The sequence below is a fragment of the Callorhinus ursinus genome, unplaced genomic scaffold, assembly GCF_003265705.2.
Source record: "Callorhinus ursinus isolate GAN/ISIS: 27379988/994484 unplaced genomic scaffold, GSC_fseal_2.0 scaffold9, whole genome shotgun sequence".
NCBI classification, from domain to species: domain Eukaryota; kingdom Metazoa; phylum Chordata; class Mammalia; order Carnivora; family Otariidae; genus Callorhinus; species Callorhinus ursinus.
The window spans coordinates 7,904,188-7,925,015 of NW_027397071.1; the positions used below are offsets into that span (position 1 = coordinate 7,904,188).

Genomic DNA, 20,828 nt, shown 5'->3' on the forward strand with positions numbered 1-20,828 from the left:
ACCTGAGCCGAAATCAAAAGTCAGACTCTTAGCCGACTAAGCCACACAGGCGCCCCCCCCATAAGTGACTCTTGACAGAGAACAAACTGAGGGTTGATGGAGGGAGGTGGGCAAGGGATGGGGATTAAGGAGGGCACTTGTGATGAGCACTGGGTGTTGTACGTACGTGATGAGTCACTGAATTCTACTCCAGAAACTAATATTGCACTGTATGTTAACTAACAAAGTTAAAAAAATAAAAAATAAGTGACAGTCTTGCTTTAACAGAAGAAAAAAAGATACTGTGCCATTGACCAAAGGGTGGGCAAATAATCAATGAAACAGAATGGAAAGCCCAGAAACTGTACCAAACATGTATGGAAATCTATCATATGACAAGTGGGTGGTGTTACATATCACTTAAGATATGGGGCTAAGACAGTTAGTGTCCACATAGAAAAATAAAATAAAATTAGAGTTACCACATACCATGTACAAAAATTAATTCTAAGTGGATTAGATTCCTAAACGTCAAAGACAAACTTTTAAAATTTTAAGAAGAATATATGGGAGAATATTTTTATGATCTTGGGAAAGGAAATGACTTTTAAAATAAGATACAAAAAACACAAGTCATAAAGGCCCAGATTGATACATTTTTACTAAATGTACTAATATTTCATTATACTAAAATTACAACTTCTTTACGCCAAAAGACTCAAAGTGAGAAGTCAAGCCAGCAGCTAGCAATGTAAATTTACAATGTATAGACCCCCCAAAATTAGCATTATGAATGATAAATCCCACAAATTATTAAGAAGAAGACAACTCACCAGGAGGAAAATGGGCTAAAGATATGAACAGATACAGAAAGGAACATTAAAACTGGTGAATACAGATAAGGTGAATGGCCAAGTGTTTTGTAATCAGAGATCAATTAACACAACCAGGTATCATTTTAAACCTGTCAGATGAATAAAATTAAGAAAAAAAAAGTCTGAATGCTGGTGAGGACGTGGGAGTGCACAGCTTGCCATTTGTGTCCCCCTCTCCTGCTAGAATGTGAGCTCCAGACAGCAGGGACTTCCTTCTGTTCACGCTCCCCAGAGCCTAGAAGAGCGCTGGCGCTGCGGAGAGGTGAGAGCAAGCACGGGTAGAGTTGAAGATGCATGTAATCTAACTGTCCATTCCCGGATGCCTGGGTGGTATGTTCATCCCGCATTGCACCAATGTCCTGCTCCTTGCTCAGCGGGGAACCTGCCTCTCCCTCTGCCCTTCCCCCTGCTCGTGCTCTCTCTCTCTCTCTCTCTCTCTGTCAAATAAATAAACAAAATCTTAAAACACACAAACAAACAAGGGGTGCCTGGGTGTACACTGTCTTTAAAGGGTCGAAAAACGTTAGATAAACAAAAATTTCAACATAAAACCACATATGATGATTTATTATAATTTTTGCTATACAAAAGTTTAAAAAGTTAAATCAGATATACTAGCAGGTACAAAATGGTATGAGAGTCCTGAGAAAAGAGAAATTAATCTCTCCAAAAGGAATCAGAGAAGTGCTCATACCTGAAGCTGCGCTTAATATTTAAATAGTTGGAAACGGAGCGAAGAGATTCTTGGTGGAGGGAATTAAGGCCCAGGCAGGGGAAATACAGCATTGGGAAAATGTGGAGCACTGAAATTTAGAAGTGCAATTTGACCAGAATATAGGTTGAGTACAGAGGAGTGGTGAAAAATAGGTTGGGATAAGATCCTGGAGATACCTAAATCCAAGTTAAAGTGTCGGGTAAGAAAACTATAATTGTCTGAGGCGCTTTGTGGTACCTGGATTTGTCCTCCGGGTACTTAGGCTTTGCTTGGATTTATTCCCTTGGGAGTTCAGTTGACTGTATTTTCCTAATGAATTAGGTTTTTTTCACTTAAAAACGAGAGTATCAGTAAGACACCAAAACATTAATACTAACTGTTTTAACACACATATTTAAGGGAATGATACATTTTATTTTTTAAGATTACTTATTTATTTGAGAGAGAGAGAGAAGCAGGGGGAGCGGCAGAGGGACAAGCAGACTCTCTGCTGAGGGGAACCTGACACGGGGCTCGATCCCAGGACCCTGAGATCATGACCTGAGCCGAAGGCAGATGCTTAACCAACTGAGCCACCTGTGCGTCCTGGGAATGGTACATTTTAGAGAAAGATGTTCGGTGTATGAAGATCTCTAATTTAATGCATTGCTTTTTTCATACTTCTTCCACTGTTGTCACTACTTAATTTATCCACACTCTGCCCACGTCTTGAGTGTAAAACAAATTTTTATTCACTTGAACTTGTTTTTAGACTCGAAGTCTCAGTGACTCGTTTGTCCATTCATTTCCTTCTACTAATATTTATAACAGCTCAAACCAAATAATACATGATCTTTGCTTTCTTGGAGGATATTTTCTAGGACCAGACATAGGAATCCACCAGCAATGATGATGGAGGTGATAGAGGTATGCACAGGATGTTCTCATAGAACAGAGGAGTGGCAGCGAATCAGGGAGTTAAGGAAGGCTTCCTAGAGGAAGAGATGTTCGAGGAGGATATTTAGTGGTTAGTTAGCTGGGCCAATGAGGAGAGAGTAGGAGAGCATCGGGGGGGGGGGGCCCAGGGGCATGAGACATCCTGTGCATATGGTTAAGTGTGATTAGAGAAAGGAAAGTGTTGGGGTACTTAGTGGAATAAGGGCCAAACATGTAGGCAGGGGCACATTATGAAGGATTAGGTGTTTAAGGGGTTTTAATTTTATCTTGAAAGCTACTAGGGAGCCATCAAAGTATTTTAAGCAGGGAAATAACATGATCTGATTTGCATTTTAGAAAGATCATTCTGGCAGTAATGTGGCAGGTAGATTGGAGAAGAAGAAATTAGCAGTCCACTATAATGATCCAGGTGATGGATGACGAAGGCCTCACTAAACTAAAAACAGTGAAAATGGATTCATGAGAGGGTAGGAGAAGGCTCTAGAAGCCTAAGTAACTGACTAGAGGCACCGGCCGGAGAAGGACAAGAACAAGGGGATGGTCACATTTCCAGCTTGACAATTGTGTAGACGGTGATGCTGGCCCCTGAGGCAGAAGGAGGAATGGGTTTATGGGGGAAGATGGTGGGTTTGATGGAGACCCGTTCTCATCTCTCTGGAGAGAAGTTTGAGTTCAACATATTTGGAACAGATTTGGGACCGAGGTCATATGTGGAAGCTGAAGTTGGATGTTTGACTGAAGACCACCAAGGAGAGTTCATATGTAGAGTAAGAGAGCCAAGGGCTGAAGACAGAGCCTTCTTGTGACTGGTCAAAGAATATACAGAGAAAGGTGTGAAAAAGGTCACAGTGGTCTCACAGAAACCAAAAGGGAAGCCATATCAAGGAGGGAGATTCTACAGCTCTAAGTGCTATAGGGAGATAAGGGGAGATGCTGACAGGCCACATGGAAGTCACTAGTGACCTTGAAGAAAAATTTTCTTGGCCCGCTGAGGATGTTTGCCAGATTGCAGTAGACCTTTCAGGTGAATGGGAGCCGAAAGCAGAGAAAACGGGAATGGGCAGACTTTACAAACTTGGCTGAATGGGGCTATTGCTAGAAGAGAGTGTGCTGTGGAAGGGTGGAGGCTGTTTTTAAAGAGAGTAGAGATGAAAATATTTATATGCTGTCAGGAAAGATCAAGTGGAGTGAGCTCGGCATAAAGGAGGTAGAGAGGATGATTAATAGAGCAAGAGTTTCCTGAGGAGGAGGCAGAGGCCAGATGGAGGGATTAGCCTTGACCTGGAGAAAAAGTCACCGTGGACCAGAGGAGGAGAGAAAGATGGAATCAGAGGTTTCCGTGTTTAGGTGCTGGGAAGGTTGCCCAGGGGGTTCCAACTGCCTGGCTGTGTAGAAAGGAAGATGGTTTTACTGAAAGTGGAGATGTCGGGGGTTGGAGGGAACAGGGGAGGGGTGGCAGGGCTGCTGAGAATGGCCAAAGAACAGGTCAGCACAGCTTGAGTGACACCTGCACCTGGAGCACGTGAACCTGGGAGACGGCTTGTAGCCACCTGGGGGCCCAAACCCAAAAAGCAGGACTGTCAGAGGTCAAAGCTGGAATGTTACAGAGTGGTTGAATTACAAGGGCCAGGAGGAAGGGGGCTGGCGGGGTGGGGGGGGTGGGGGGTGGGGAGGTGGGGGGGGGGGGGAGGGGGCGCTGCAGGGAAGAGGGCCAGGCCACTGGCCTGGAGGAATCAGGGGACAAGAAGACCACTGGACACGAGTCTTCCACGTGGACACTGGTGTTTCACTGTTTGGTAGAGGCGTAAGAGGTGGGGGCAAAGGGAAAAAGGAAGGCAGACCGGATGCCAGATCCTCGATGGAAGTCTGGGAGACTCGTGATTCCAGCCTGCTCTGGCGATCTAAGACCACAGGCTAGGTTGCCACCCGACAGGAGAGCCTGACAGAAGGCAGGCCGCTGCCCTCCCCGCCTTCCCAGTTAGCTGCTCGTTGTTTTGTGCATCCACGCTTTCACCTATCCTTCCCTTCCGGTCCTTCCACAACCTGGAAGTACTTCCTGAACGTTCACTCTGCACCAGACCCCCAGCGCTGGAGGGGAGCGAGGCCTATCGCCACCCAGCAGTTCTGGAACGCGCGCCCCACGCCAGCCCGCAATTGTCTTACGTCTCTGAACTCAGTTGGGATGCTTGTTTCCGCTGAGGTCGGCCAGGCTGCAGTCTCGACGCAGTTGTGCTCTGCCCGGGCTCAGACGTTATCATATCTCTTCATGTGGTCATGACTTCAGTGGAGTTAAGTACACCGTTCGTAATAACACGTTGAGCTCTGTTGCTGTTGAAATCGCAACACTTACGCTATCATTTGGCATTGAAATGAAAAGTTATTGCACTTGTAGAAGGCGTGGAAATAGTGGTGTATGAATCTGATATTAGTGAAGCAGATATTTATTTTGAGGAAATCACCACAGTTCCATATATACTTGCAAAAAAACCCCCAAGAACCAAGTGTTTTAGGGGACCCACAAAAAAAGAAACACCCCCAAATAAAAATTTGTATTAGGTTTTGTTACTGTTATATACACAAAGTAATTGCCTAAGAAAAGCCGAGGAATGCAATTGAAGGCAAGGAGAATTGTCCCATATTTTAAAACTGTGAGAGGCTGGTGTGACTAATTCCTGGGTCACAGGGTGATGGATAAGTCATTGTGTCATAATTGAGTTGGCAGGATTTTTTCCCCTCTCTTAGGGATAAATAAAATAATGGTGTGCCTTGCAATTAAACGTGGCTTAGAATGGATGATATATGATGATTCATGGCCTAAAACTCTCTAAATATTTTCTTTTGGAGAAACATAGATGTCAGACCCATAAGAACCAACTCCCTCCTTTCCAAATGAGGAAACTGAGTCCCAAGAGATAGGCGGCTGGCTCAGGATTGCACCCCACAGCACGTTGGAGGCAGAGGAAATTTATTTACTGCAGAGGATATTGCTGTGCCTTCTGGCGAAAGGAGCAAGAAAAGATAAAAATCACATAATGGCTTAATGGCCCAGACCTCCATTAAAAATCCTACGATCGCTTTTTTTTTTCCTATTGGAAGGACACTAAATAGGTTTAGTAACTACTGATCTTTGACAACATGCTTCTGATTTATGCCCACCATCGATATCTATTTCACCTTCTTAATCATGAACCATGCTGGCTTTATAGTTTCAGTGCTTCATAGAGCATACACTTTCAGGGTCCTTTTTATTTCTCTCAATGAGTTTTCAAGGCACACAAGGTAGTTTTAAAAATAGATATAGACAGCAATCTATTATTTGATGTGATTAATATTTTTTCAATACCGAAGACTCCACGTTGCTTCACTGTTAGTCCTCCCCACGGCTGGGATCGTTAAGGAAAGCAGGTGTCCCAGCTTGAGAGGGAGGGTTAAATCGAGAACAGTGGTGGGGTAACTAGAGAGGGGTGGCTCATGCTACCATAGGGGCAATCTCTTTGCTTACTGTCCGCAGCTCCTAATGCGGGTAAGCAACTAACAGCAGAGTGTGAACATAAAGATGAAAGATACTTCATTGTCTAGTTTGCAGTGGAAAGCTGCAGACTCTCGTGGTGAGAATTTTATGGTGAGCAGCTCATCTTCTTAGGTCCAGTATCTTAACTGAGTAAGACTCAAATTTTTTTTTTTTTAATTTTGGTTATACTAGCTGCTACTGTTTCTACTCTTACTAAGTAATGGCATTCTGCTCACTATCCACACTAGTCAGTTATAAATTATTTCCTATTTATAAATAAATTGCTCTGAAACGCCTTGGTTAAGCGTCTGCCTTTGGCTCAGGTCATGATCCCAGAACCCTGGGATCGAATCCTGCATTGGGGTCCTTGCTCAGTGGGAATCCTGCTTCTCCCTCTGCCTGCCGATCCCCCTGCTTGTGTGCTCTCTCTCCGACAAACAAATAAATAAAATCTTTAAATATAAATAAATTGCTCTAAAGTCATTAGAAGAATGTAAAATCACTCTGAGAGACCTTATTCCTCTTTCCTCTCTTCTTTGAGGCTCCTTTTATCTCTAAGGGTTTCCAACATAAGAGAGGTTTGTCCTTTTCTGATAGTAAAATTGATCCATGGTGTATCTTGTTATATACATCCTTCTTATCTTTCTTTTTTTTGTCAATAAAACAATTATGAACTTTATTTTTTTTAAGAGTTTATTTATTTATTTGACAGAGAGAGACACAGCGATAGAGGGAACACAAGCAGGGGGAGTGGCTGAGGGAGAGGCAGGCTCCACGCTGAGCAGGGAGCCCGATGCGGGGCTTGATCCCGGGACCTTGAGATCATCACCTGAGCTGAAGGCAGACGCTTAACGACTGAGCCATCCAGGAGCTCCAGTTATGAACTTTAAACAGCTGATGGCTGGTTATGTCTTCAGAAAACATGATCAGATTAATCCATTAATGGTGGCTTCAAGTTTTTCCGAATTAGCTCCAGAAAATTCACCCATCTCTTGTCCCCTTTTAAAACACTGGAAGGTTGGTATGCATGGACTTGATACTCTGAAGTAACATTCTGATGGTCATCCATATCTACTTCAACTTTAAGGAATGCAACACTGGACTACTTTTCAGAGACAATGAAAGAAAGGCTTGCTCATTTTGCAGGGCTGAGAAGTCCACGCTGAGAAGCCTACAGCTGTGAGTATATCTCCTGCCCTGCTCAAGACTTCTTGGAAAGCAGCTGTAAGAACCAATGGAAATGGATCCAAAGCACAGCACCGGGCTTGCCGATCCTTTGTCTGTACATGCTCTTCACAGTTAAAGTATCCGTCGTATATATAATCACGTAGCTTGTTTTGCTTATTCAGCAGTATTATGTAAGCATTCTCTTATGACACTCATTTTTTTTTGTTGTTGTTTTGTTTTGTTTTAAGAAGGCTCCACACCCAGAGTGGAGCTCAATGCAGGGCTTGAACTCACGATCTGAGATCAAGATCTGAGCTGAGATCAAGAGTCCGACGCTTAACTGACTGAGCCACCAGGTGCCCCTGTTACTAACTCTCTTAAGTACAAATATTTGCATAATATCTCACTGTGAATATATCACACTTTTAAAATTTGGTGATTATAGAGTTAGTGTGTTTTTAAGATTTTGTTATTGTAGATAATGCTGTGATGAACATCTTTCTGCATTCATCTTTTTCTGTGTGAAATGATAGTCACCTCTTTCAGGTTGGCTGGGTATTTCTTAATATACTGAAACGTTAATTAGTGCATTAGTGGCCTAAAAGTGCTAAATTGTGTTTAAGTTGACTGTATTTAAAAAGAATTTTTTTTTTTTAATAAGCCTGTACATTTCCTTATCACCATCGGGGGTGGATCCCTTGTCCCAGAGAATAATTGGGCATATGTCCAGCAGCCTGGAACATGTTCTGCCCTTTTGCACTTTTCCAGAACAGGGAAATACGTTGGGGGTAGGTTGGAGGGGAGAGTGGAGAAAATCAGCAGTGATCTGGGCCTGGCAACCTCTGTTCTGTGACCAAGAAGAACAGGAATCTCTGCAAAATCCTTTGTGAAAATCATTCTGTCCTGCTTTTCCAATGAAATGATCCATTCCATGGAAGCAGAGTGGATGCCAGAACTCCATGCACCCTTCCTCCCCCTGTAGTCATCACGGGACCATAGGGATGTAGGAGTTGGGAACCCAGAACAGCCAGGATCAGGGCCAGGAGACCCAGCTCTGGCCTGGGTGGGAGTAATCCCCTCGCTTGGCACCCAGTAGCTTCAAAGGACAGTTTGATCCAAAAGTCCTTAGGTCACACTTTCTAACATAGCTGTCAGAATACACACCCTGTAAACAGGAAATGCCTTAGGAAGTACAACTGAGTACTCCTTATTTTTATTTTTTAAGAAACTATTAAAAAGCCTGAGCAAAGGATGACATTTAACTGGCATTACAGTTAACAAGCTAATGCTGCTCCCCGACAGTTTTATGTTCTGGGCAATTGTGTGCCCACTGCTGTTTAACAGGTGCTTAAATATTCCCAAATTCATCCATAACTCATCTTGCCTTGTAAAACGAGTGTCTCGCTCGGTCAAGGGAGTTGTCAGTTACATAGCTCGTGTTTGCTGTCCTAGAAGAGGAAAAGATTTACTAAACCCTAAACCAATGTTTAGATACCTCTGTGCCTGGAATATGGAAATTTTAACACTGGGTAAAAGGCAAACCATGTGGAACAGAGGATGAGGTGGCTCTAGTTGGCTGACTAGCTTCAGGAAAGGCTAAAATTAAGAACTGCTGACTTCTAGAAAAGACCTAGCTATATGACGGCCACACTACTCATCTACCCCTTGTGCTAGCCAGGTCCCACCCCCACCCACTGCCCTGGCCGCATCCCATTTGTTTCGCACACAGCGTCACCAACTAGACTGTTACACACCACAGGGCCTTTATACGTGCTCTATGATACCTAGAATGGCTCTATTCCCCTCCTCTCCCCTCTTTGGCAAATTCTTGCTCATCCTTCAAGGCCAAGACATCACTCATTTTGGTCACAGCGGGTAGACAGCATAGCATAGTGGAGAGAACTCGGACTTCAGAGTAAGATGTGTCTGGGTTTAAATCTTAGTACCATTTTTTTCACTAGATGGGTGACCTTAGACAAGTTGACTTTACCTTTGTGAGTCTCTTTCCTCTACAGTTAATGGAGCTAATACCTTGCTCACTGGACTGTAGTGAATATTAATTCACACAACTATAGACAGTGCTTGGCATACAGTAGACACTCAATAAATATCAATTTCCTTCTGCCATGCCCACTTGCCATGCATTCCTTAATTCTCCAGGTAGCATCATTTTATTCAAAAACTAAGATTATGTCCGTGTCTTATCTCTCAGTCTGTAGCATCTACATAGTATTCAAATTCTTCATGACATGCTTAAATTATAGGGTTCCCAGATGGAGTTTTAATTCATTTATTTATTCAACCAGTATTTATTTAATGGTATCAGATGGCAGCTAATCCTATCACTTGTGTGTTTTTTTTTAAGATTTTATTTATTTGAGAGAGAGACAGCATGAGCAGGGGGAGAGGGAGAAGCAGGCTTCCTGCTGAGCAGAAGAGCCCGATGTGGGACTCGATCTCAGGACCCTGGGATCATGACCTGAGCTGAAGGCAGACGCTTAACCGATTGAGCCACCCAGGCGCCCCTCACTTGTGTTCTTGATATGTTTTCTTTTCCTTTAGAATAGTGTTTCTTTGACACTATCGACATTGGGCCCATCATTCTTTGTTGCGGCAAGTGGGGGGCACCCCGTGCATCGGAGGGTGTTGAGAAGCATCCCCGGCCCCGACCCACTACAAGCTGCTAACAACTCCCCCAACCCAGATGTGACAACCCACGATGTCTCCAGACACTGACTGCCCTTGGTTGAGAAGAACTGCTCTAGAGCTCTGCTTTCTTGCTGATTCCCCCTCTCTTGGCTCTGTATTCAGCCTCTCCTGGCACCTTTTTCTCATAAAAATGTATTTTCTCCAGTCTCCCAAAACAAAACAAATGAATCCAGCCCCAAACGCTTTCCTTTCACAGTCAAACTCTCCAAAAGCAGAGCCTGCTTTCATTGTCCCTTTGCCTGTGATCTTCCACCTGCTGCACCCAAGCTCCCCTCACCTCACTTCATGAACAGCTCTGGCCGTGCTTCCGCTGAGGGAAGGCTAACCCTGTGTTCTCTTTCCACAGCTCTCATCTTGCTTGGCCTCTTTGATGTCTGACCCTCATACATTTCAGCAGGTCTTTCTTTCCTGCTTCTTTTTTGACTCTTTGTCACAAACCCTAGTGGGGTCTCCCTTGCTCTGCCTCTTAAGGTCTGTCATTCCCCAGGGCTCTGTTCTTGGTCTTCTCTCTTCTCTCTTAAGGCTTTCCTTTTAAGGATTTCTGGATGTCTCAATCGGTTAAGCATCTGCCTTCGGCTCAGGTCATGATCTCAGGGTCCTGGGATCGAGCACCATGTTGGGGTCCCTGCTCAGCGCGGAGCCTGCTTCTTCCTCCCCCCCCCCCCCCCCCCATGTTCTCTCTCACTATCTCTCTCTCAAATAAATAAAATCTTAAAGAAAAAAAAGGCTTTCGTTTTAAGATAGAACACTGACTCCGAAGTGTTTAGTTTCAGGTCAGCTCTCTCTCCTGAGTCCCAAACCTATATACCCACTTGTGTGTCTCATAAAGATCTCAAAGAGAACTTGGTATCTTCATCTCCTCATCCCAGAGTTGCTTCTTTTCCTGTCTTCCCATGCCCCATCTCATCTGCCCTGTGGAGCACAGTGTGAGCGTTAGGCCCTGGTGATGCAGATGCTGGGCCCTGTTGTAAAGATGTTCCTCTTAGGTGACCCAGTCATGCAAGGCTGAGTCAGTTCCTGTCCCGCCCAGGCCCTTTCCAGAACCTTCCGGCTGCTGCCCACGTGGAACAATCACACTTAGTATTACATTAAATGACAGAACCTCCATAGAGCACCTTGCGTGTCATAGGTGCTCAGTACATCTTAGTTCCCTTTTCCTGATATGTTCTTCTAGAAGACACACTCCAGATTGTTAAGAGTTGAGTATGCATAGTGAGATTATAGGTGATTTTTTTCTTGTGTTCTCTAATATTTTTTTCCCCGTTGAAATTATTTTTGCAACTAAAGAAAAAAGTCTTCCTTAAACACTCTTACAGGCATACCTGATCATACCCACTCCTCTCTACTGGCTGTTTGTTGCCCTCATGGTCGGGTCCAAACCTCTTAGCATGGCTTACGAGGTCCTCTGTGATTTAGCCTTGATCTAGTTATGTAACCTTATCTCATCATCTACCACCTCCCCCAACACGACACACGCGGGCCACTCCAAACCTCTTCCAGATCCCTGAACCAGCCAGGCTGTTCCCTGTCTCTGCATAGGATTCTCCCTCTGCTTGGTGACTGACTCATGCCCTGCACCCTTCCTTCCCATCCTATCTCCATATTCAAGTCCACAGTCAGACGCACACTCTGGGACACCTGGACAATTCTTGTTTCTCAAAGCGCAGTTCAAACACATCCACTCTGAACGTTTTTATTTATTTATTTTTAAAGCATGCACCCTTCTTAGCTTTATTTTATCTGTGTACTGGAATCATTTTGCCTGCTAGATGGGATTGTTTCTAGTTTTTAATTTTAACAGTGGTTCTGTGCCTTCTGGCCTGTGATTGTAGTTCAAATGAATGCTTGTTGAGTTCCACTCAATCAACCTCTCTAGGAGTTCTGATGTGCCGGTTGGACACTCCAATACCTTCCTTTACCATTGTTAAAGAGAGGATTGGCCTTCAGAGCCTCCTATCCATAGGGCTACAGTAAATACTGGTGCACGAGCTTGTCCCCGAGAGGCCAGACCAGTTTGATTTCGGTGCAGGTTGATGACAAAAAGTACAATGGATCCACAGACGCAGTGTGGTTGTGGTGGTTTATGCAGTGAACATACATTATTTATTTGGCCCAGATCAGTTGGTCTGGGTCTGGCTTCCACTGGAGCCTGGCCTCATGCACGGCCAAGACTTTGGGGGCTGGTAGGGCCCTTGTAGAGGATAGAGAACCAGTAATGTAGACTACTGGTTTATTAGCAGCCCGATGGAAGAGATGCATAGGCACCACTCACCCCAAATTTTGTGTTCATCAACCCAGAAGCTCCCGAACTCTTTCTTAGCTCTTCCAAACAAGTAAACATGCTCTGCTTTGTCACTCTTTGCCCATTTTAGACATTTGTTAGGGCAGCTCAAATATTTGATTATACTTCTTTTTTTGATTCATCTGTCCCCTTCTAAGGGACTGTGTATTCCTTAAGGGCAAGCACTGTGTCTTTTATTTGGCAAACAGGAGAAGCTCATTTCAGTTTTATCTGAGAAGTGCTGCAGTGAACTTTAGGATGAGGGGAGGCAATTGTATCATGGAGATGAACGTCATCAAGTGTCGTGAGCAAAGAAGAAATTATAACAACAGCTAAACACCGTATATGCTTTATCTCTCACTTAATGCATGATTTACTTGGAAATATGTACCATTATGTTGCAATTAGGACAAATTGAGACTTTAATGAGGTCAAGTGACCTGACCAAGCAGCTAGTAAGCTTCCAAAATCCAAGCTCCTAATCTAAACACGGTAACGTATTTGATCCTATGGTTGAATGAAGTCCTCCAAAATCTCTTCAGGGAGAAATTTCCATTGGGGTGATCTCAACCACTTAACCTTGCTGCAAACCTGGATTCCTGCAGAAGCACACCCTGATGTTACCTGGTCACTCCAAATTTTCACGGGCTGAGTTTTCTGCTACTCCTCAACTCACCTTCGCACAGCCAACTCTAGAAAAGCACTAAAACACAAGCTTCCCTGAGTTGCTGGCTCCACATCTACTTGCCCCAGGGAAACCTGTGGAACTCCAGAGACAAGGAGAATCTGCCCTGGGTGTGGTAGTTACCTGGAAGGGAGTGCTTGGGGCATAATGGGACCAGCAGGTCCTGATGGGCATCTATCTATCGGAGAGGTTCCTCTCAGGTTACCTAGCCACCCAAGCCTAGTCTGCTCTCCCTCCTACACACGCCCTCTTTCCAGAGTTCTGGCTGCCGGTCCATGGGGAAGCCTACCTCCTGGTCGCTTTGTTAATGACTGTAGTGTCTGATTGAGATCAGGTGCCCTCCAAGCCGGCACCAGCTTCCATTATACTCTCCAAAGATAAGGAAACCAAACATTAGTTGGTTGGTAGCAAACAGTGCCATAAACACACCCACGCCTTCCTCTCCTCACCCCTTCAAAGAAGACGCAAAATGCCACTTCTGTCCTTATTTGGATGGGGGAAATAAAGACCTGAAGACAACCTCCCTTGGACTAGTAAAGGTTGCTTTAGCCCAGAGAGGTTCTCCTACAGAGAAGGCTTTCATTTCCCCTGCTGAATCAAGTGCCTTCTTGTCTCCCTCTGGGAATTCTCCAAATAACATCCCCTGCTTGAGCACCTTACCCCTATGGCCCTGAATTACACATCTCCTTAAATGGTACTGTGAATTCTAAGCATCAGATATAGATACAGGATACAGTTGAGCGAGGGTTTTCTAGCCACTTGATACATTTTGTTTTGCGTCTCGTGCATCTGAATAGTTTATAGCTCCCCTTGGGACCAAGCAATGTATTTCTTCAGTGTTGTTTGGTGGGGTCCTCTGATCAGGAGCGTGAGAATTAGCTTGGAGCTTGTTAGAAACGCACATTCGCGGGTCCCACCCAGACCCACCATCAGAATCTGCATTTTGACAAGATCTCAGGTGATTCATGTGCACCTTAAGGTTTGAGAAGCTCTGGGCTACTGTGTTGCTTACAGACACAGACCCTCCCATGGTCCCAGCTTGGTGGTCAGTCAGTATACAGGACCGGGTCCGTTTTCTCTGTCCCCCCAAGATCCCCTTACGTGGACAATAACTCTACTTATCCTTTTTTAAATATTTTTGCACTTATTATATACTTTTCCAGAGCCCTGCACAGATTTGTTTTTTAAGATTTTATTTATTTATTTGAGAGAGAGAGAATGAGAGATAGCACGAGAGGGAAGAGGGTCAGAGGGAGAAGCAGACTCCCTGCCGAGCAGGGAGCCCGATGTGGGACTCGATCCCGGGACTCCAGGATCATGACCTGAGCCGAAGGCAGTCGCTTAACCGACTGAGCCACCCAGGCGCCCAACAGATATTTTTATTAGTAGTAAACAGCAATAAGAACAAGAAATATTTACTGAGCATTCATGTGCTAGGTGATCTACATGTGCTATTGCATTTAATTATGATCGTATTAGTTTGATCAGGCTGCCATAACAAAGTCCCACAGACTGGGTGGCTGGTAAAACAGAAATTTATTTTCTCACAGTTCTGGAAGCTAGAAGTCCAAGATGTAGGGGTCAGCAGATTTTGCTTCTTCTGAGACTTCTCTCCTTGGCTTGTAGAGATTTATGGTGTCTTCATGTGGTCTTTCCTCTGTGTGTGCCCATGTCCCGTGTCTCTCTCTGTGTGTTCGAATTTCCTCTTCTTAGAATTCAGATTAGATTAGGGTCCATCCTGATGGCTTCATTTTTTTTTTCTTGAGATTTTATTTATTTATTTGTGAGAGAGAGAGAGAGAGCACAAGCAGGGGGAGCGGCAGGCAGAGGGAGAAGCAGGCTCCCTTGCTGAGCAGGGAGCCTGATGTGGGGCTTGATCCCAGGACCCTGGGATCATGACCCGAGCAGAAGGCAGACGCTTAACCTACTGAGCCACCCAGGCATCCCCGATGGCTTCATTTTAACTTAATTACCTCTTTAAAGGGCTTATCTCCAAATATGGTTAGAGTCTGAGGTACTAGGGTTTAGGACTTCGTATAAGTTTTGGCAGGACACAGTTCAGATCATAATGACTATAAAGTGGCTAATTATTATCATCCCCATTTTACCGATGAAGAAACAGAGGCTTAAACAGTTCATTAACTGATAGATGTCACACAGTAATGATAGATCCAGAAAGGAAATTGTTTGTTTACTCATGAGTTTGTTTACTCATTTGTTTAGCAAATATTTACTAGATATCTACTATGTGCCGTGCAGTGTAGTATGTGATAAGGATACAGAAATCATGGGTTTTGGTCTCATAAACTACATTTTTGTGGATTATTTTCTATTCTAGAGTTTATGTACTTCTCCCTTCTGCTACCGTAGAGATCCATTTTTGTGTAGCTTCACACCATTATTTGTCATCAAATTCAAGTGAATAATACAGCAACCTTCCAAACAAAATTGGGCTCTGAATCTAGCCTCATCATCACTTATCTGGGACTATAATTGTTTCAGGTCAGTCCTGGCCATTTCCTATGATGACCAGCTCATCTTAGTTTGCCCGGGACTGGGACGTTCCCTGGTTTCAGCACTGAGAGTCCTGTGTCCCTCCCTGGGAACCTCTTCCGTCTCGGGAAAACCATTATCATTGGTCACCCTACTATTCCCCGACTTGTGCCCTGCTGGGACAGAGGATGAGGAAGGAGGAGACATCACATGATGGAACCCAATTTCCAAATCAAGAAGGACCGATGGGCCAATGAAGCTTCAGCTTCACCCGGGGCGGCTCCCTACTGCTGAAGTAGAAATAATCTGGGGCAGCCTCCTGCCTCCTCTGATGGAGACTGACCCAGGGGATACAGGGAACATCTCAGCATGGCTATTCTCGACGTAAGCAGGAGCTCTGTGAATTAACAAAATAATTTCTTGAGATTCCTCAGCGGAGGACTTACGAATCCCCAAGTTCCAAGTATCCCGCTGCTCCTCCTTGACGTTTCGGTTAACAGCACATGTGAAAATCTACCAGTGGGGAGCTGCGGTTGCCCAGGACACCCTCTCTTGAGTCGGCCTTCTTGGGGAGAATGGGGAGCACTGCCCTGTCTAAACGCGGGAGCCCTTGGAATGTGGGGGAAGGAGCTTCTGAAAGGCAGCCAAACCCTACTGCATAATCGATTGCCTCAGCACAGCCCTGCTGACTTGCTCTGCTATTTCCCTGGTGCTGGTGCCTCTCTGGATCACTGTCTCTTTGCGGCTCATTTAGATGTGGCATCTGGCAAGCTCCTGCAAAATGGCACCCGCAGGCCTCTCCGTTGCAGGGGTGCTGAGTGCTCGGTACTCCAGCCTCTGCTTTTTGTCATTCTGTTCGTGCTCAAGTCTTCACTGAAGGCGTCAGGGAGTAAGGAGTAGTTCGGGGAGCCTCATAATTAGTTACATCTATGGAAACTCCTAAATAACAACAAAAAAATCGCCAAAATGAATGCTATTTTTATCTATTCTCTCACCAAACTCAAGGTTATAAATGGAATTGGGATTGGCAGAAAAAATTGGGACTGTCACAAAAACAAGGGTCTCCTATTATCTTTCTGATTTCAGGGAAAGGGGATTCCTTAGCCATGTTTAGTCCCTAATTATGTTCCTTGTGTTCCACGTTAGTCAAGGAATTAATTGATACGTGTTTAACTAAGAGCCTACTAAGTGCAATTGTGGTATAATAAAAAATATGTTTAGTCTTTGTCCCAGATTCCTAAAACCTTTGGAATTTCCTGAGGGATAGGAATGTCTTTTGTTATTCCTAAAGAACGCCTTTGGACCATACCTGTGATTTCGCTAATGAGTCTATGCATGGTGGGACCTCTAGGTAGCTTTGGGGTAAAGGTTGGTCCCCAGGAACACCAAATTTTATGCCCTACTTCCTGACCACCAGGGAGAGAACAGGGCTGGAGACAAGGATCCAGGGTCTTCCAGGTTGGTGAACACGCTGATGTGTTGGGAGGGTGGTGTGCCCAGAGAGGGCAGGAAGTTCACCCCCACCCCCACTCCCTCATACGTTGCCATATGTGTCTCTTCCATTTGGCTGTTCCTGAGTCATATCTTTCATAATAAACTGATGTATCTAAGCAGAGTGCTTTCCTGAACTCTATGAGTTGTTCTAGCCAATTATGGAACCGGTTGGGGGGGGTGGTATGGGAACCCCTGGACTTGTAGCTCACTAAGCACAAGTGTGGGTAGCCTGAGCACCCCATTTGTGGTTGGCTTCTGAAGTGGAGGCAGTTGTACCCTTAATCTAGGGGGTCTGATGCTAACTCCAGCAGTGAGTGTCAGGACTGAATCAATGGACACCCAGTTGGATGGTGCTGAAGAAATGGAGCATTATGGGAAAACTCCCACACATTTGATTTGGTGCCAGGAAATATTACTCAGCAATGAACATACTAAAGCACAAAGGAGACACAAAAGTAGTAGGTGGTCATTCAAGTTCACAATCAATTTGGGGTTCAGGTGCACATGAAAAAATGTGCAATTCAAAACCATTTGGATAAGTGCTCAATGAGTAAACTGCTGTAACTCATCGGGTCTTCATTTGACCTTGGAGTCCCTTTTAACTTCAATAGGGTTTCAATTTATGTATATTCTAAGGTGCATGACTATAGGTGTAGAAGAGAAGAGCAAGGGGCAAGAGATGGCTCCTCCCTCCACATGGCCCTTGGTTTTGCAGCCTGCCTCCAAAGAGCCTGCCGCACTGAACAGCCACAACACTGCAATGGTGCAAGAGCTGGGGGCTAGCCATTGTTTGCTCATAGAGCATTTGGGTCTCTGTGCCAAAATGAAGGTGAGGTTGGCAAACATTTGCGTGTCCTCTGGGAAATTAAGACGTTTCCCCACATCACAAGCTCAGGACACAGCACTCAGAAGTTTCCTCCCTGACATTTTATTCTTGGTTTTTATTTTTTTTTTCCAAGTGGAAGGAACATCACAGAGGCTCCTTCTCTAACTGGGAAAAGACTCCAGTATTTCTCATTAATCAGAACCTTCCAGAGAGACCTCAGAATTCCCACCTCCCAAAATACATTCATGGCTCCAAAAGTGACAAAAAGCAGTGGACTCCAAGACTTTTGAGTAGGTAGTACTGTCACCTCTGCATCCAAGGCTGATTTGAAGACTGCCTCTTGGCCAGAAGTACCTCCCTATCTTAGAGCATGCTTCCTTTCTGTGGGACCTGGAGACATTTCAGGTGACAGAGTCCCTTGGAAGTGAAACCTAGAAAAATACAGCCTAAAATCTGGGAGCTTAGGGATGACTTAGCCCACCCCTCATTTTACAGTTCAGAGTCAAAACTTCATTTGCCTGGGGTCCCATACCCTAGACAGCGGCCAACCTGGCCTATTGCTAAGTAACACTAGGCAATATTAGGCTACCTCATTTAATCCGTGAGCAGAGAATAATTTGCTAGCTATGAACATGACCCTTGGGGGATGATCCTAAAACCCTAGAGGGGTTAAGGTGTCAGGAAGAAGGAGTAGAGCCCATGGGGGTGAGGGGACACGAGCCACAGTTCTTGCATTTCCCCTGGGAATATGGAGGGAGGCATAGCAAGGCTAGCTCCTCCTGGTTCTCTTGTCCAGGGACCTGGCGTAGTGAGAAACTGACCACATGGCTCTAGAGGTCTGTCTTCTCTGCTCAGGCTGCCACAAAAGTACCACAGACCGGGCGGCTTTAACCCCAGAAACTTATCTTCTCCCAGGTATGGAGGCCACATGTCCAAGAACAAGGTACAGGAAAATTCAGTTTCTGATGAGGCCTCTCTTCCTGGCTTGCCAGGGAAGGAAGGAAAGAAAGAAGAAACGAGGTAGTGGGGGAAGAGACAGAGAGAGACAGAGAGAGACATGGATCTGGGATCTCTGTTTTTAAAACTTTTAAAATGAATTAATTAATTTTAATCTTTCTTTTTTTTAATTTTTACTTTTTTGCTGTTCTTTTTCTTTTTTAAACAATTTCTTTATTTCTCTTTTTTCCTTTTGATAGTGTCTCTTCCTTATAAGAATATCAGTCCTAGCACATCAAGGCCCCATGCCTTTTGACCTCATGAAACCTTAATTACCTCCTTAAAGGCCCTATCTCCAAGTGTAGTCACAATTGAGCCTTAGGGCTTCATACATGAATTTCAGGAGGACCCAGTTTAGTTCATAACAGGGTTATTATTTTATCCTGGGGGGAGGATCTCAAGTTCTTAGTAAACCATTCATCTTGGCAGTGATGAGTCTTTTAGCAAGAACTGAGTTTGCCGTTCGAGACCCTTCTACTTTTGGATGACGAATTTTGCAGCTTCATGGAACACAAAATCTCACCCCTCAGGAAGAAACCCAGACCACCCTTCCCTCAGGTGAGTCAGGGGCCTCTTTTCTCTGTACCCATGCTACCCAGTGGATAGACTTTCTATCCTTGTGTTCCTGATACACTGCTCTGATGACTTGTTTAACTTTCTCCCCCACCAAAGGGCAGATTTCTTGAGGGCAGGGCCTGTGTCTCATTCTGTTTATATTCCCAGTGCCCTACTCAATGCCCATAACACATTAGTTATTTGATAAACGTCTGACGGGTGAATAAAATGGCATCCGAAAGCTGTTGATACTGAGGCAGATATACCATGGAGCTAAGGAAGCTTAAGCATCAGGGCCCCTCAGTTGCAGGAGGACCTACCTGGCAGTTTTGAAGTCACAATTGAGTATTTTCTTTAAATCTTTTTTTTTTAAGATTTTTCTTTATTTATTGAGAGAGAGAGTGATAGAGAGAGCACATGAGAGGGGGAGAGTCAGAGGGAGAAGCAGACTCCCCGCTGAGTAGGGAGCCCGATGCGGGACTCGATCCCGGGACTCCAGGATCATGACCTGAGCCGAAGGCAGTTGCTTAAACAACTGAGCCACCCAGGTGCCCGAGTATTCTTTTCTTTAAAGAAAAGAAAATCTATATGAATTTTGGGCTCCCCAAAACCTGGGTGTGTCCCTGGGTTGCTAAGGTGAGGTTTGGCTCTCTGCTATATTGAATATTTTTTCCCTTCCCTGTTGGCCACTGGAAGGGAGGGACGTACCTCACAATACAGGTCTCTTTCCAAGACTATTTTTGAGAGATATAATCTTGTCACTCAGCCATCTTTTGATCAAATGAAAATACTTGAACTGTGTGGCTGGAAGCATGAAATACACGGACTTCCAAAAATCATATTAATTAAAGGCAAAATCAGACACCCTGAGTGCAATTCCAGAGAGTTTTCTTCCCACCAACTATTACTCATCATCGTGGTCGAGAGGGGCAGCACCGCCAGATGGTTCACACCTGGCGTTCCTTGAGAGGCTCAGTCATTTGCCTGGACACTCAGCTTTGAGGGCAGTAGTCATTTGTTCCCCATGCTTGCTCAATTGAGAGGCTAGCCAGCCTGACCTCTCATTAGTGTCCCACATTAGTCCACTTCTGTCTTTGCCTCTACTGTCACTGTCTGGGTCTCCTGCCTGATTATTGCGACTGGCACTAACTGCTCTTCCTCCTTCCGTTCTTGTCCCCTTCAATTCATCCCTCCCATGGTAGCCAGAGGGACCTTTTCCACAGTTCCAAGCTGGTCGTGTAGCTCCCATGCCCAAATCCCTCAGTAGCTCCCTGCGACCCTCAAGATGAAGCCCAGATTCTGTGGTCCTGTATCCCAAGCCCTTGGGACCTGACTGCTGTTCACCTTCCCTTCCTGTCACCCCCACTTTTCGCTGGCATCTCAGGGCTCATCACAATGAGTTACTCGTAATTCCTTGAAGGTGCCCAACTCTCCCTACCATCCGGGCTTTGGCACACATTAGCCCTCTGCCTGGAGGCTTCTGCTTCTGCTTTGCCCTGACTCATCTCTCCCTCTTTCAGTTTAGATTTGTTCTCTCCAATACAAATACTACATGAGCCACATGTTTACTGAATTGTACATTTTCAAGTAGCCACATCTTTAAAAC

At 44.9% G+C, this 20,828-nt stretch overlaps 1 protein-coding gene across 2 annotated transcripts in view; it reads left to right on the forward strand.

Annotated features, from left to right (window-relative positions):
- The first annotated feature begins 7,355 nt into the window (after positions 1-7,355).
- Positions 7,356-20,828, forward strand: part of ADORA3 (adenosine A3 receptor) — a 75,810-nt gene continuing 62,337 nt past the window's right edge. The window contains exon 1 of one of the 2 annotated variants that reach the window (XM_073896152.1): positions 7,356-7,374. The gene's annotated coding sequence lies outside the window, so the exon portion shown is untranslated. Of the gene's footprint in view, positions 7,375-19,119; positions 19,226-20,828 lie in introns of those variants that run through there. The other variant, XM_073896153.1, reaches the window with a different exon arrangement.